Genomic DNA, 13,770 nt, shown 5'->3' with positions numbered 1-13,770 from the left:
CTCAGAGTGAGGATGGAGTAGAGTGCTGGGAGCCCAGAGCTGCAGGTAGCAAGCACACACAGTTCCACACAGTTTTATGCCTGGCTGCACCACTGCCAGAAGACAGCCGCTGCTCTACATCCCAGGGAACTGTAGCTCTGGAGCAGTTCCCTCCTTGCCCACTGTCTTCTCCTAGCTCCCATGCCCCAGAGTCAGTGCAGCTCAGGCACTGTCCACACCCCATGAGAAATCACCCAAGAATCTGGACTCCTTGGGGGACAGGCCTCCAGACCCCAGAGTGAGAGTGGAGGGGAGTGCTGGGAGCTCAGCGTTGCAAGCGGGGAAGATACACAGTTTCACACAGTTTTATGCCTGGCCGTATTGCTGCCCAAGTAGGGCTGCTGCACTACACCTCAGGGAAGTGCCGCCCTGGCGTGGCTCCCTGTCAGCCGACTGTCTCTCCTCGCTCCCGTGCCCCAGAGTCAGCACTGACCAGCCGCATCTCGGGCACTGTCCACACCCCTCGAGAAATCACCCAAGGATCCGAACTCCTGGGGGACAGGACTCCAGACCTCAGTGTGAGTGGAGGGGAGTGCTGGGGAGTCCTGGGAGTTCAGAGTTGCAGGCAAAGGATATTTACAGTTTTATGCCTGGCAGGAGAACGCCATGGCACCCTAGTAGGGGAGGTAGGTCCAGTTTTTAGAAGGTCTCTCCTGTGGAGTGTAGTGGGAGGGCCTTTGATTTCTGCCCGTTTGTTTGTTTGTGGGGCTCTTGAGCCAGTCTCATGGGGGAGGGGGGAACTCCCATCCACTTGGTGATGGATTTTGTACTTTTTGTTTGTGTCCTTGTGGTCGCAGCTCACCTCAGCGAGGTTGATGTGTGTTCTTCAACCTTCTCTCTTGGTGCAGCTCAAATCCACCAGGTTACTTGCTAAATTTTCATCCCTTAACTCTCCTTCTGGACGGGAGCCTCTGCGGAAAGCTGGCTTCAGTCCACCATCTTGTCTCTGCCCCCTCACCACAATATTATGTGGATGGACAACACTCAACATAACTTTAGTGAGGTTGCCGTGAGCTGTGAAGCCACAGCACTCTACTGAAGGTGACATAGTGAGACTGTCTCAAAAAAAATATATATATGTACATATATATGTATATATAAATTGTTAATATTTGTTTCCATGAGTAGAAAATATGTATTTACTGTGTGTGTATACATAAACACATATGTATATGTATATAATTAAAATTGATAAAAGGATATAATTTAAATCCAGGGCTAACTATAAATATCCCTCAGTCAGAGCTGCATGGCAGAGAAGGCACAAAGCCCTGTGTAAGAAGAGCTATGAGTTTGTTAGGTAAAGTCCACATTGTAGTTGTACCATGTACCTCTATGTCGTTCCTGTGAGTTGGGAGCTTAAATACTGCCTCCTGCATGAAGCCTTCTGCAATGCCAACCCCCTCATTGGAGACTAGATGCATAATTTCACCAGTCTCTGAATGGCCTCAGCCTTTGCTTATAATTCCCAATGTCCTTCAGCTGTCTATCAGGTTACTATGTTCTTCATTTGTTATTGTTGTTGGAGACAGAGTCTCACTTTGTAGTCCTTGGTAGAGTGTTGTGCTGTCATACTTCACAGCAACCTCAAACTTAAGCGATTCTCTTACCTCAGCCTCCCAAGTAGCTGGGACTACTGGCTTCTGTCACCAGGCCCAGCTATTTTTAGAGTCGAGGCCTTGCTCTGGCTCAGGTTGGTCTTTTTTTTTTCAGACAGAGTCTCAAGCTGTCACCCTGGGTAGAGTGCAGTGGCATCACAGCTCACAGCAACCTCAAATTCTTGGGCTTAAGGGCTTCTGTTGCCTCAGCCTCCCAAGTAGCTGGGACTACAGGCACCTGCCACAATGCCTGGCTATTTTTTGGTTGTAGTTATCACTGTTGTTTGGCAGGCCCGGGCTGGATTTGAACCGGCCAGCTCTGGTGTATGTGGCTGGTGCCTTAGCCACTTGAGCTACAGGCGTGGAGCCTCAGAGTGGTCTTGAACCTGTGAGCACAGGCAATCCATCAGCCTTGGCCTCCCAAGTGCTGAGATTGCAGGTGTGAGCCACTGCCCCCCGCCGAGTTACAAAATTCATTAAGTGCATGTTTTTATCTAGACATAGTGATATATATGAAAGGGTGGCACTAGACCAGCAGAGATCTCACAGACCACCAAGGCTTGTACAAAAGGTCTTTACTGGTAAGGGAGGGATGCTGCAGAGCAGCACCAAGGAGGAGAGAAAAGAGAGAGAGAGAAGAGAGAGGGAGAGAGAAGAGAAAAGAAAAGTACACCTTTATATAAGTTCGTTTAGGGGAAGTCTTAGAATGGTGACGGATTGTAGAATAGCCAATAAGGAGTTACTGTTCTGGGGAAGAGCCATTAAGGGCAGGCCATAAGTTTGAAATTTTTGGTGGGTAATTGGGACAGGGAGATAAGCAGGAAGGGGCTTTCTGGGGCAATTACCTAAAAATGTATGTTTTTTTTTCTTTTTTAGAGACAGAGTCTCACTTTGTTGCCCTCAGTAGAGTGCCCTGCATCACAGCTGACAGCAACCTCCAGCTCTTGTGCTTAGGCGATTCTCTTGGCTCAGCCTCCTGAGTAGCTGGGACTACAGGCGCCTGACACAACGCCGGCTACTTCCTGATAGATATTGAAAACGCCTTAAAAGCAGAGTCTAATTCCTATTTAAATAATATATCATAAAGCCTAGGACAGACTGAAGACTCAGGAAATAGATTTTCATTCCTTTAGTCAAAATTTGTTAAACACCTACTCTATGGCAAGCTCAGTGGCTCTGGAATATCGAGATGTATAAAATCAAGGTCCCTGCCCTTAATTAGAAAAAAAGAAAAAGAGGGGCGGCGCCTGTGGCTCAGTCGGTAGGGTGCCGGCCCCATATACCGAGGGTGGTGGGTTCAAACCCGGCCCGGCCAAACGGCAACCAAAAAATAGCCGGGCGTTGTGGCGGGCACCTGTAGTCCCAGCTACTCGGGAGGCTGAGGCAAGAGAATCGCTTAAGCCCAGGAGTCGGAGGTTGCTGTGAGCTGTGTGAGGCCACGGCACTCTACCGAGGGCCATAAAGTGAGACTCTGTCTCTACAAAAAAAATAAATAAATAAATAAATAAAAAGAAAAAAAGAGCTGCAGTCAAGAAAATTAACGTTCAGGCCTCCTTCAGCCTCCTGGCTGACTTCATTTCTGTCACTCAAGGTCAGAGAGGTGGGGCCTGAGGACCTATCCAATCAGGGATGACATAATATGAACTGTCCAATCATATGCACAGCCAGAGAGGAGGGGGCTGGGGCAACCTGAGCGCTCTCCTCTGTTGGCTCTGGCCACTGAGCTGCGGTCCCTTCTTCCGCTGTTGAATGTCCTGGAGGATCCAGGTGTGTCTGCTGCAGCCTCTGTCACCCTGTGACCTGTAGGTACTCTGAGATCTGTAGAGAGGACACCGGGACATTCTGGAAGCTGGGAAATGGTGAGTGTAGGAGACTGGGAGTCCTGAGAGTGGGAGGGGCGTGGTTGCGGCCATAAGTGGCTGTGGCCTGACCAGGCAATTTCACTTCAGTTTCAGAGACTTCAGAGCATAGTTTGGCACTGGCGCCCCTTGGCTCTTAGACACCTGTGGGCAAAAGGTGGCATGGGGAGGAGGTTGGGACTCTTTTCTCTGGCCCTTTCCTGGAGCGGTTACTTGGACCAGGGCCCAGAGCTTTCTTTGAGCAGCTGTGTGCCTGCAGCGCATGGTGTCCCTCCCACGTGGTGACAATGGAAAGGTCCTCAGGGAAGAATCGTGACGGAGTGTGTGGGGCTTGTTCCTGGAAGGAGCTGTAGTCGGTGGGGCCCCAGTCCCTGCATTCTCCTGTTGAAGGTAAACTTAGGGCCAGGCGCGGTGGCTCACGGTGTTGGTGAACAGAAAGAGGCTCTGTTGTCTCTCGTTGTAGTTAAACACGGAGACAGGGAGATGATTTGTGGAAAGACTTTACTATCGGGAAGACTAGTAATTCCGGAGTCACGGTCAGTAGAACATCTTCTGGACTAGTCTACTTTTCCTTCAGCTGTTTTTCTCCAACCCATCTTTCCATGGTTGGCCTGGACTTGGTTACCAGGATAAAAGGGATGTAAATTTTCTATAGGGGTTGACTGGGGTTTGGGAAGAGAGAACTTGTGAATAAGATATAACACTTGCTGCAGTTTTTATTTATTTGTTTGTTTGGGTTTTTTTTGAGACAGAGTGTCACTTTGTCGCCCTCGGCGATGTCATAGCTGTGACGTCATAGCTCACAGCAACCTTCAGCTCTTGGGCTCCAGCCATTCTCTCGCCTCAGCCTCCCTTGTAGCTGGAACTACAGGCACCGGCCACAATGCCCAGCTTATTGATTTTTTTTGTTGCTGTTGTTTGTTTGTTTGTTCAGCAAGCTGGGGCTGGGTTTGAACCCACCAGCCCCGGTGCACGTGGCCGGCACCCTAACCACTGACCTATGGGCGCTGAGCCTATAACTAACTTTCTAAAGATTTAATTTGAGCCTGCCTTTAGGGACTATTTTTATTCACAGTAATGGATGGGGCAATACCTGGTTTTAATATAAATGGATCTCTTGGCATAGTTTGGCAGTGTTATTTTTAGTGTGTGATTTTTCCTTTTCTTTTGCTGAGGATTGAGGTCTCTAGGCTATGTGCAATTTCTAGTGAATTTTCAAAAATTTGCTTACCTGCTGTGTAACTTCTGCCATAAAAGATGGACATCTTGAGATTGCTGTGAGCTGTGACACCATGGCACTCTACCAAGGGTTACAAACTGAGACTCTGTCTCAAAAAAAAAAAAAAAAAAAGCAGTGTGACTCAGTGACAATCTATAACATTTACAATTCAAAAGTTAGTTTCCAGAGCCAGGCCCTATAGCTCAGGCCTGTAATCCCAGCACTTTGGGAGGCCTAGGCTGGTGGATCTCCTGAGCTCAGGAGTTTGAGACCAGCCTGAGAAAGAGCCAGACCCTGTCTCTAAAAAATGGATGGGCATTGTGGCAAGCATCTGTAGTCCTACCTCCTGGGAGGTGACAGAGGCAAGAGGATCACTTGAGGCCAAGAGTTTGATGTTGCTGTGAGCTCTGATGCCAGGGCACTCTACCCAACTAAGTGAGACTCTTATCTCCCAAAACACAAAACAAAAGTTAATTTCCCAAATGATTCAAGATGAGCTTCTTTAAGGTGGGAGCTAAATTTACAAAAAACAATAAGGAGAGAGAGGTGGTGGAAAGGTCACCTGGGATCTAAAACCACCCGACCAGCAGTGTCCTGTAGGCCCTGGCCCGACATGTGAAAAAGCTCAAGTTACTTGGTTCCTGCACATAGGGTGAGAAAAGAATTTCTTTAGGGGCTTGGCACCTGTGGCTTAAGCGGCTAAGGCACCAGCCACATACACCTGAGCTGGCGGGTTTGAATCCAGCCTGGGCCCGCCAAAACAACAATGATGGCTGCAACCAAAAAATAGCTGGATGTTGTGGCAGGTGCCTATAGTCCCAGCTACTTGGGAGGCAGAGGCAGGAGAATCGCTTGAGCCCTGGGGTTGGAGGTTGCTGTGAGCTGTAATGCCACAGCACTCTACCCAGGGTGACAGCTTGAGCCTCTGTCTCAAAAAAAAAAAGAAAAAGAATTTCTTTAGGTCAAAATTAGGATATAAAAGTTTGTAAGTTTATTTTATATTAGATAGTGGGAGGAGAGGTCAAATGGGTAGCTGAATTTAAGGGGAGAGGGAAGTAATTGCAGGTGAATTCACAAGGTATTGTAAATGTGAATGGTGTGTCCATTTTTCCTCTGAAAATGTGAGAAGTATTGAATTTCTAGGTGTTCCCAATCCTTAGCCCTGATTATTTATACTGTGTTGTTCCACATGGGACTTTCACAGAATTACTGGATGCTTAAAAGAAATATATTCAAAAGACAAAATATCCAAGGAAATGTAAAGAGAAATAATTTACATTTTCTTTTGGTTTGTTGGTTTGTTTTTGTTTTTATTATTAGTATTTTTTTTTTTTTAGAGACAGAGTCTCACTTTGTCACCCTCAGTAGAGTGCTGTGGCATCACAGCTCACAGCAACCTCCAGCTCTTGGGCTGAGGTGATTCTCTTGCCTTAGCCTCTCGAGTAGCTGGGACTACAGGTGCCCACCACAACACCCAGAAATTTTTTTGTTTTAGTTTGGCCAGGGCCGGGTTTGAACCCACCATCCTCTGTCTATGGGGCCAGCGCCCTGCTCTCTGAGCCACAGGTGCCACCCAGTTTGTTGGTTTTTTAATGGTTTATAAAAATAGAAATCCACAGGGGTGAGGGAGTAGGAGCCAAGAGAAAGGGGTCAGGCTGAGAGATTTTAGTCCTTACTGAAAAACTATGAATTTATGTGTGTGTGTGTATTTATATATATTTTTTATTTTTATTATTATTTTTTTTTGAGAATTGAAAATGATGGTTTAATGTATTCAAAGAGTCCAAGTGCCAAGGCTCATGCCTACAATCCTAGCATATTGGGAGGCTGAGGTGGGTGGATTGCTTGAGCTCAGGAGTTGGAGATCAGCCTGAGCAAGAGCAAGATCCTGTCTCTACTGAGAATGGAAAAATTAGCAAGGGATTGTGGTGGTGTTGGGGTGGGCCTGTAGTCCCAGCTACTTGGGAGGCTGAAGGATGAGGATTGCTTGAGCCCAGGAGTTTGAGGTTGCTGTGAGCTATGACATTTCTGCACTCTAACCTGGGGCAATAGAGTAAGATACTGTCTCTAAAATATATATTAATTAATTTTTTTTTTTTCTGTAGAGACAGAGTCTCACTTTATGGCCCTCGGTAGAGTGCCGTGGCCTCACACAGCTCACAGCAACTTCCAACTCCTGGTCTTCAGCGATTCTCTTGCCTCAGCCTCCCGAGTAGCTGGGACTACAGGTGCCCGCCACAACGCCCGGCTATTTTTTGGTTGCATTTCAGCCGGGGCTGGGCTTGAACCCGCTACCCTCAGTATATGGGGCCAGCGCCTTACCGACTGAGCCACAGGTGCCGCCCTTTTTTTCTGTTTTGAGACAAGAGTCTTAAGCTGTCGCCTTCTGTAGAGTTCTGTAGGGTCACAGCTCACAGCAACCTCAAAGTCTTGGGCTTAAGCAATTCTCTTGCCTCAGCTTCCCAAGTAGCTGGGACTACAGGCACCCTCCCACAGTGCCCGGCTATTTTTTGTTGTTGTTTCAGTTGTCATTGTTGTTTAGCTGGTCCTGGCCAGGTTTGAACCTGTCAGCCTCCGTGTATGTGGCTTGCCCCGTAACCATTGTGCTACAGGTGCCGTGCCAAATATATATGTATATATTTAAACAATGAAAATACTTAAAAGTTGGTGGCACCTGTAGCTCAGTGGGTAGGGCACTGGCCACATACACCGAGGCTGGCGGTCTTAACCCGGCCCAAGCCAGCTAAAAAACAACAATGACAACTGTAATAACAATAACAAATAGCCAGGCATTGTGGTGTGTGCCTCTAGTCCCAGCTACTTGGGAGACTGAGGCAAGAGAATCACTTGAGCCCGAGTTGGAGGTTGCTGTGAGCTATGAAAATTGCAACAAAAGAAAAGGCTGGATATTGTGGCGGGTGCCTGTAGTCCCAGCTACTTGTGAGGCTGAGGCAAGAGAATCACTTAAGCCCAAGAGTTTGGGATTGCTGTGAGCTGCGATGCTATGACACTCTACCGGGGAGACAAAGTGAGACTCTATCTCAAAAAAAAAAGTTGTTTTTAACCTGTTTTTATTTGAGTGAGTGTTGTAAGGTTTTGAGATATGTTATTGTTCAAGGGTGATTTTAAATGGACACTCAGAGCTTAGCTTTGCAATGATACTACAAAGAAGAAAGAGACAGAGTGTGGATTGCTTTATGGTTGCATAAAAATGAATCCATTTCCACATGAAAGTGTGGTTGGTAAATTGGTGGATTGTTTCCTTTTTCCATGAAGTGGAGAATCTGTGACAGTAGGTAACTTTGTTCTGTTTTCTACCATCTGGAAGTTGGAGTTTAATGCTAAATGCTATGGAAGGGGACTTGCAAACTTCCAAAGATGTTCTCCTGTGATTGTTTACTAAATGATTTGTTTTCATGAAATTGATAATTAAATGACTTCCCTGTTGTCTCACAAAATAGATAATTTTGCTTTTCATGTTGACATAAGAAATGTAAAATGTCTTACAATTTCCACCTATCATATAAACATCAACACTGAGTTTGCAGAATGTTGCTGGATCTCTCAAATACTTGATATTTACTCATCTAAAAGTGAATGAATAACCTTGACTGGGAACCAAAGGTCTCAATCTAGTGAGTAAGACAAGGTCAACATTGGTCCTCTAACAGATGGTCATTGAGGGCCCAGGAATCCTTTCCTGCAGGTTTTTATCCTGTTCACACCAGCTTTGGGAAGAGCCCTTTATGTGGACAGAAGGTGTAGAGCCCTGGAAAGCTGGGGACACACAGGTAGATGTTGTTGATGGAAGTGGACGGTGATGAGACCCCCTTCCCGAGGGTATAATTGCCATTGTTCTGGGGTTATTTCTGGATATTGGTCCAATAGAATAAATTTGGAATTCTATGGTTTTTTTTTTTTTTTTAAGACAGAGCCTCAAGCTATCGCCCTAGGGAGACTGCCATGGCACAACTCACAGCAACCTCCAACTCCTGGCTTTAAGCGATTCTCTTGCTGCAGCCTCCCAAGTAGCTGGGACTACAGGCACCCGCCACAATGCCTGGCTATTTTTTGGTTGTAGTTGTCATTGTTGTTTGGCAGCCCCAGGCTGGATTCGAACCTGCCAGCTCTGGTGTATGTGGCGGGCGCCTTAGCTGCTTGAGGTACAGGCACCAAGCGTGGAATTCCATCTGATTGTTCAATAAAATGAATTCGTCATTATTGTAGGAAGTATTGTTTGGGGAAAGCATGAAGTATATGATGTGCAAATCACACACACCAATTTCTTTCATAGAGAGCGGCACACAAGTGTAGAAACAAGGTGGGAGATGAGCACAGAATGGAAGGTGGAGAAATAATCTGCCAGGTCAGGAGATGTTTCGTCCTGCAGTCAGACAGCAAAATTTGATGAAGTATTTTGCAGTTTTTGGCTGGGGCTGGGCTTGAACCCACTACCTCCGGCATAGGGGGTCAGTGCCCTACTCTGTTGAGCTACAGGTGCCACTGGCGTGATGAAGTATTTTGTTTTGACTACTAAAAAAAGAACTGTTCAGGTAATTGTTTATGAGCAAGAAATGGGAATTTGCAGAGCCTGTGTCTGGCCTTATCATAGGTAAAATAGGGAGTATCACCTAAGTCAGTATGGGAAGGTTTGTTTTTTTGCAGTGAGCTGCTCTTGAGAACAGAGAGCATGGGCAATTTTTATAATCAGAGCTCCTTCCCAGGATGAATTACACACCCCAACATATCCCACTACTATCTTCTTGCCCTGTACATGTCTTCTTTCTGGCTTTTTTTTTTTGAGACAGAGTTTCACTTTGTTATCCTCGGTAGAGTGCTATGGCATCATAGCTCACAGCAACCTCGAACTCTTGGGCTGAAGGGATTCTCTTGCCTCAGCCTCCTGAGTAGCTGGGATTATAGGCACCCTCCACAACACCCTGATATGTATAGAGACGAGGTTTTCATTTTGCTCAGGCTGGTCTTGTACTCTTGAGCTCAGGCAATCCTCTGCCTTGGCATCCCAGAGTGCTAGGATTACAGGTGTGAGCTACCACAAGGCCCTAAAAGTCTTCTTGTAAGTAGTGTTAGATGTTGGACAACATGGTAGAGATCTGTACCTTCACCTTCAAAAAAAACTTTTTTTTAAACTAGTTTTTATCAGATTATTATTAAGTAATTTGGGGACAGTATTAATAATGTGCATAACCCAAAACATTTATAAAAGTAGCACCCCCTTAACCAGGCGTTGTGGCTGGCGCCTGTAGTCCTAGCTGCTTGGGAGGCTGAGGCAAGAGAATCGCGTAAGCCCAAGAGTTAGAGGTTGCTGTGAGCCGTGTGACGTCAGGGCACTCTACCCGAGAGCGGTACCGTGAGACTCTGTCTCTACAAAAAAAAAAAAAAAAAAAAGTACCACCCCCTTCTTCTTAGAGTCTCTTTTTATATCTGAAATGGAAAAATAAATGCTGTCATTTATTGTTTACTGGGTCATAATTTAACTGGGATAAATCTGGCCTCTATCACTTATTGCATGTGTGGCAAAACATCATCATGGGGCAGAAGCATTGCCGTCCCTGTTGAGCTTGTTGAAAAATCAGAAATAAAGCTTAACCCTGTATCTTCTGAGTAAAAAATCTGCATTTGGACAAGACCTCTAGTTCATTGTATGCATGTTAAAATTTTTTTTGTCACCCTCAGTAGAGTACTGTGATGTCACAGCTCACAGCAACCTCCAGCTCTTGGGCTTAGGCAATTCTCTTGCCTCAGCCTCTTGAGTAGCTGGGACTATAGGTGCCCGCCACAATGCCCGGATATTTTTCTTTTTGTTGTTGCAGTTTGTCCTGGGGCTGGGTTTGTTTGAACCTGCCACCCTCGGTATATGGGGCTGGCACCCTACTCATTGAGCCACAGGCACCGCCCCTGGCTGTTTTTTTGTTGTAGTTGTAGTTGTTTGGCAGGCCCAGGCTGGGTTCAAACCTGCCAGCCCCGGTGTATGTGGCTGGTGCCCTAGCTGCTGAGCTACAGGGGCCAAGCTTCAATTGAGGGAATGTATCTCTTGTACTTATTACCATGTAATTCCATTCAGTCATATAAGTCAAAAACAGTTGTCACCCACTCATTTAAGTAAAAATGAAATTAAAACCCCATGGTTTCATGTTCTTGGGAAATATGTTTTTTTGTTTGTTTTTTTTCAGGGACTGTTGACATTCACAGATGTGTCTGTAGAATTCTCTATGGATGAATGGGCCTGCCTAGATCCTGCTGAGCAGAATTTGTATCAGGACGTCATGTTAGAGAACTACAGACACCTGGCCTTCCTAGGTGAGAATAACTTCAATACAGTTCCTCATTTATACTAAGCATTTCATATTGTTTCTTTGTGGAGTTTCTTCTTTGTAGACAGGTTTGGCATGAGTTTCAGATTCTTGTTTCTAAGAAAAACTTAATTTGTTGATACAGAAAAGAAAATATTTAAGATGTTTACCTAGGCATTAATCTTACCCTTTTTTGAGCTGATATATATTCTTCACTACATTGATGGTAATTTCAAAAATATAGAGGCATAAAATTGTTGCCCATACCTTTAAGTCTAAATTCTAGCACCAAATTTTGTTTCAGTAGTACTGGGTAGTGGATTTTAGAATCCTCAAATTCTAAATATTTTAAAGATTCTAAAGTTTCTGTAAGGAACCTCTATTTTTATATTATTCTTTCCAGATCTTCTAAAATGTTCTTTAGCAAGGTGATAGCTTGCCACTTGAAGAATCCCAACAAGTGTCGTGTTCCTTTTTTCTAATAAAACAGGGCTTGCTGTCTCTAAGCCAGACCTCATCGCCCATCTGGAGCAAAGCAAGGAACCCTGGAAGGTGAAGACACATCAGACAGTGGTCAATCACCCAGGTAGGTTGGAGGGAATGCAGCAGATAACACTGGTTAGAGGTCCAAAGTTCAAGGAGGAAACTACACAATAAAATGTAATTAGGGAAGCTCAGCTTAATTGGAAATGACTTATGAGAAGCCTGGGTTTCATTCTCTTGTGCTTACATAAGGGCATCTGTGTTCTTGTTTTCATTTCTTATGTTTGTTTTCTCACTGAGACAAAGTCTCATTGTATTGCCTTCAGACTAGTGTGGCCATGGCATTAGCCTGGCATGGAGTGACCTTAAACGTCTTGGTTCAAGTTATTTTTCAGTCTCAGCCTCCCAAGTAGTTGGGATTATGGGTTTCTCCACAAGGCCTGGCTAATGTTTTTACTCTTTTTAGTGGAATCATAGTCTTTTTTTTTTTTTTTTTTTGAGACAGAGTCTCAAGCTGTCGCCCTAGGTAGAGTGCTGTGATGTCACAGCTCACAGCAACCTCAAATTCTTGGGCTTAAGCGATTCTCTTGCCTCCCACGTAGCTGAGACTACAGACACCCACCACAACGCCTGGCTAGTTTTTGTTGCAGTTGTCATTGTTGTTTTAGCTGACCTGGGCCAGGTTTGAACCCACCAGCCTGGGTATACACCGGTGCTCTACCCATTGAGCCATGTGAACCGCCTGGAATCAGAGTCTTGCTGTTGCTCAGGCTTGTCTCAAACTCTGGCACTAAAGTAAACCTGTCACCTCAGCCTGTCAAAGTGCTAGGCTTACATGTGTCAGCTACCATGCCTGGCCCAATTCTTGTTTCTATTTTTTAGAAGGAATTTAGTTTTCAGTGATATTCTTTCTAGTTTACAGTGAGAATCAAGAAGTTTCTTTCTTTATTTTATTTTATTTTTTTGTAAGACAGGGTTTCACTTTGTCACACTTGGTAGAGTGCTATTGTATCACAGATCACAGCAACCTCAAACTCTTGGGCTTAAGCAATTGCCACAGCCTTCCAAGTAGCTGGGACTATAGGCTCCCGCCACAACACCTGGCTATTTTTTGGGTGCAGTTGTCATTGTTGTTTGGTAGGCCTGGGCTGGATTCGAACTCGCCAGCTCAGGTGTATTGGCTGATGCCCTAGCCGCTGAGCTACAGGCACCAAGCCAGAATCAAGAACTTTCTATAGCTTACATAGGACTGCTAAATCTGACAGCTATTTCATTGCTTTTGAGGATGTAAACATATTTGTTTATTTTTGAGGATCTCTGAAACCTTTTTTTATCAATTTTCTTTAAGCCATGCATGGTGGCTCACTTCTACAGTCCTTGCACTCTGGGAGAGTGAAGTGGATGGATCACTTGAGCTGAGGAGTATGAGACCAACCCGAACAAGAGTGAGACCCGGCGGTGCCCATGGCTCAGTGGGTAGGGTGCTCGCCACATACACAAAGGGTGGTGGGTTCGAACCCAGCCTAGGCCAGCTAAAACAACAATGACAACTCCAACAACAACAACAAAAATACCAGATATTGTAGTGAGCTCCTGTAGTCCCAGCTACTTGGGACTCTGAGGCAAGACAATCATTTAAGTTCAAGAGTTGGAGGTTGCTGTGAGCTGTGATGCCATAGCACTCTATTAAGTAAGGGTGACAAAGTGAAAGTCTGTCTCAAAAAAAAAAAAGAAAAAAGGGGGCGGCGCCTGTGGCTCAGTGAGTAGGGCGCCGGCCCCATATGCTGAGGGTGGCGGGTTCAAACCCAGCCCTGGCCAAACTGCAACAAAAAAATAGCCGGGTGTTGTGGCGGGCGCCTGTAGTCCCAGCTGCTTGGGAGACTGAGGCAAGAGAATCGCGTGAGCCCAAGAGTTAGAGGTTTCTGTGAGCCGTGTGACGCCACGGCACTCTACCCGAGGGTGGTACAGTGAGACTCTGTCTCTACAAAAAAAAAAAAAAAAAATTTCTAATAAAAGAAAAAAGGAATGAGACCCTTTCTTTACTAAAACTAAAGAAAAAATTAGCTATGCATTATGATAGTTGTCTGTAGTCCCGGCTACTTAAGAGGCTTAGGCAGGAGGATCACTTCAGTGAGTTAGGTTGATGCCATGACCCTTTAGCCTGGGCAATAGAATGAAAATGCCTGAAAAAAATTTCTTTTTCTTTAGTAGCCTATTCAAAATGTGTGAGTGAGCTCTTGATAATAAAATTTGGTTCA

Source organism: Nycticebus coucang, chromosome 20 (genome assembly GCF_027406575.1).
Source record: "Nycticebus coucang isolate mNycCou1 chromosome 20, mNycCou1.pri, whole genome shotgun sequence".
Taxonomy (NCBI): Eukaryota; Metazoa; Chordata; class Mammalia; order Primates; family Lorisidae; genus Nycticebus; species Nycticebus coucang.
The sequence above is the reverse complement of the archived record's forward strand: the minus strand, read 5'-3'. Positions refer to the sequence as shown.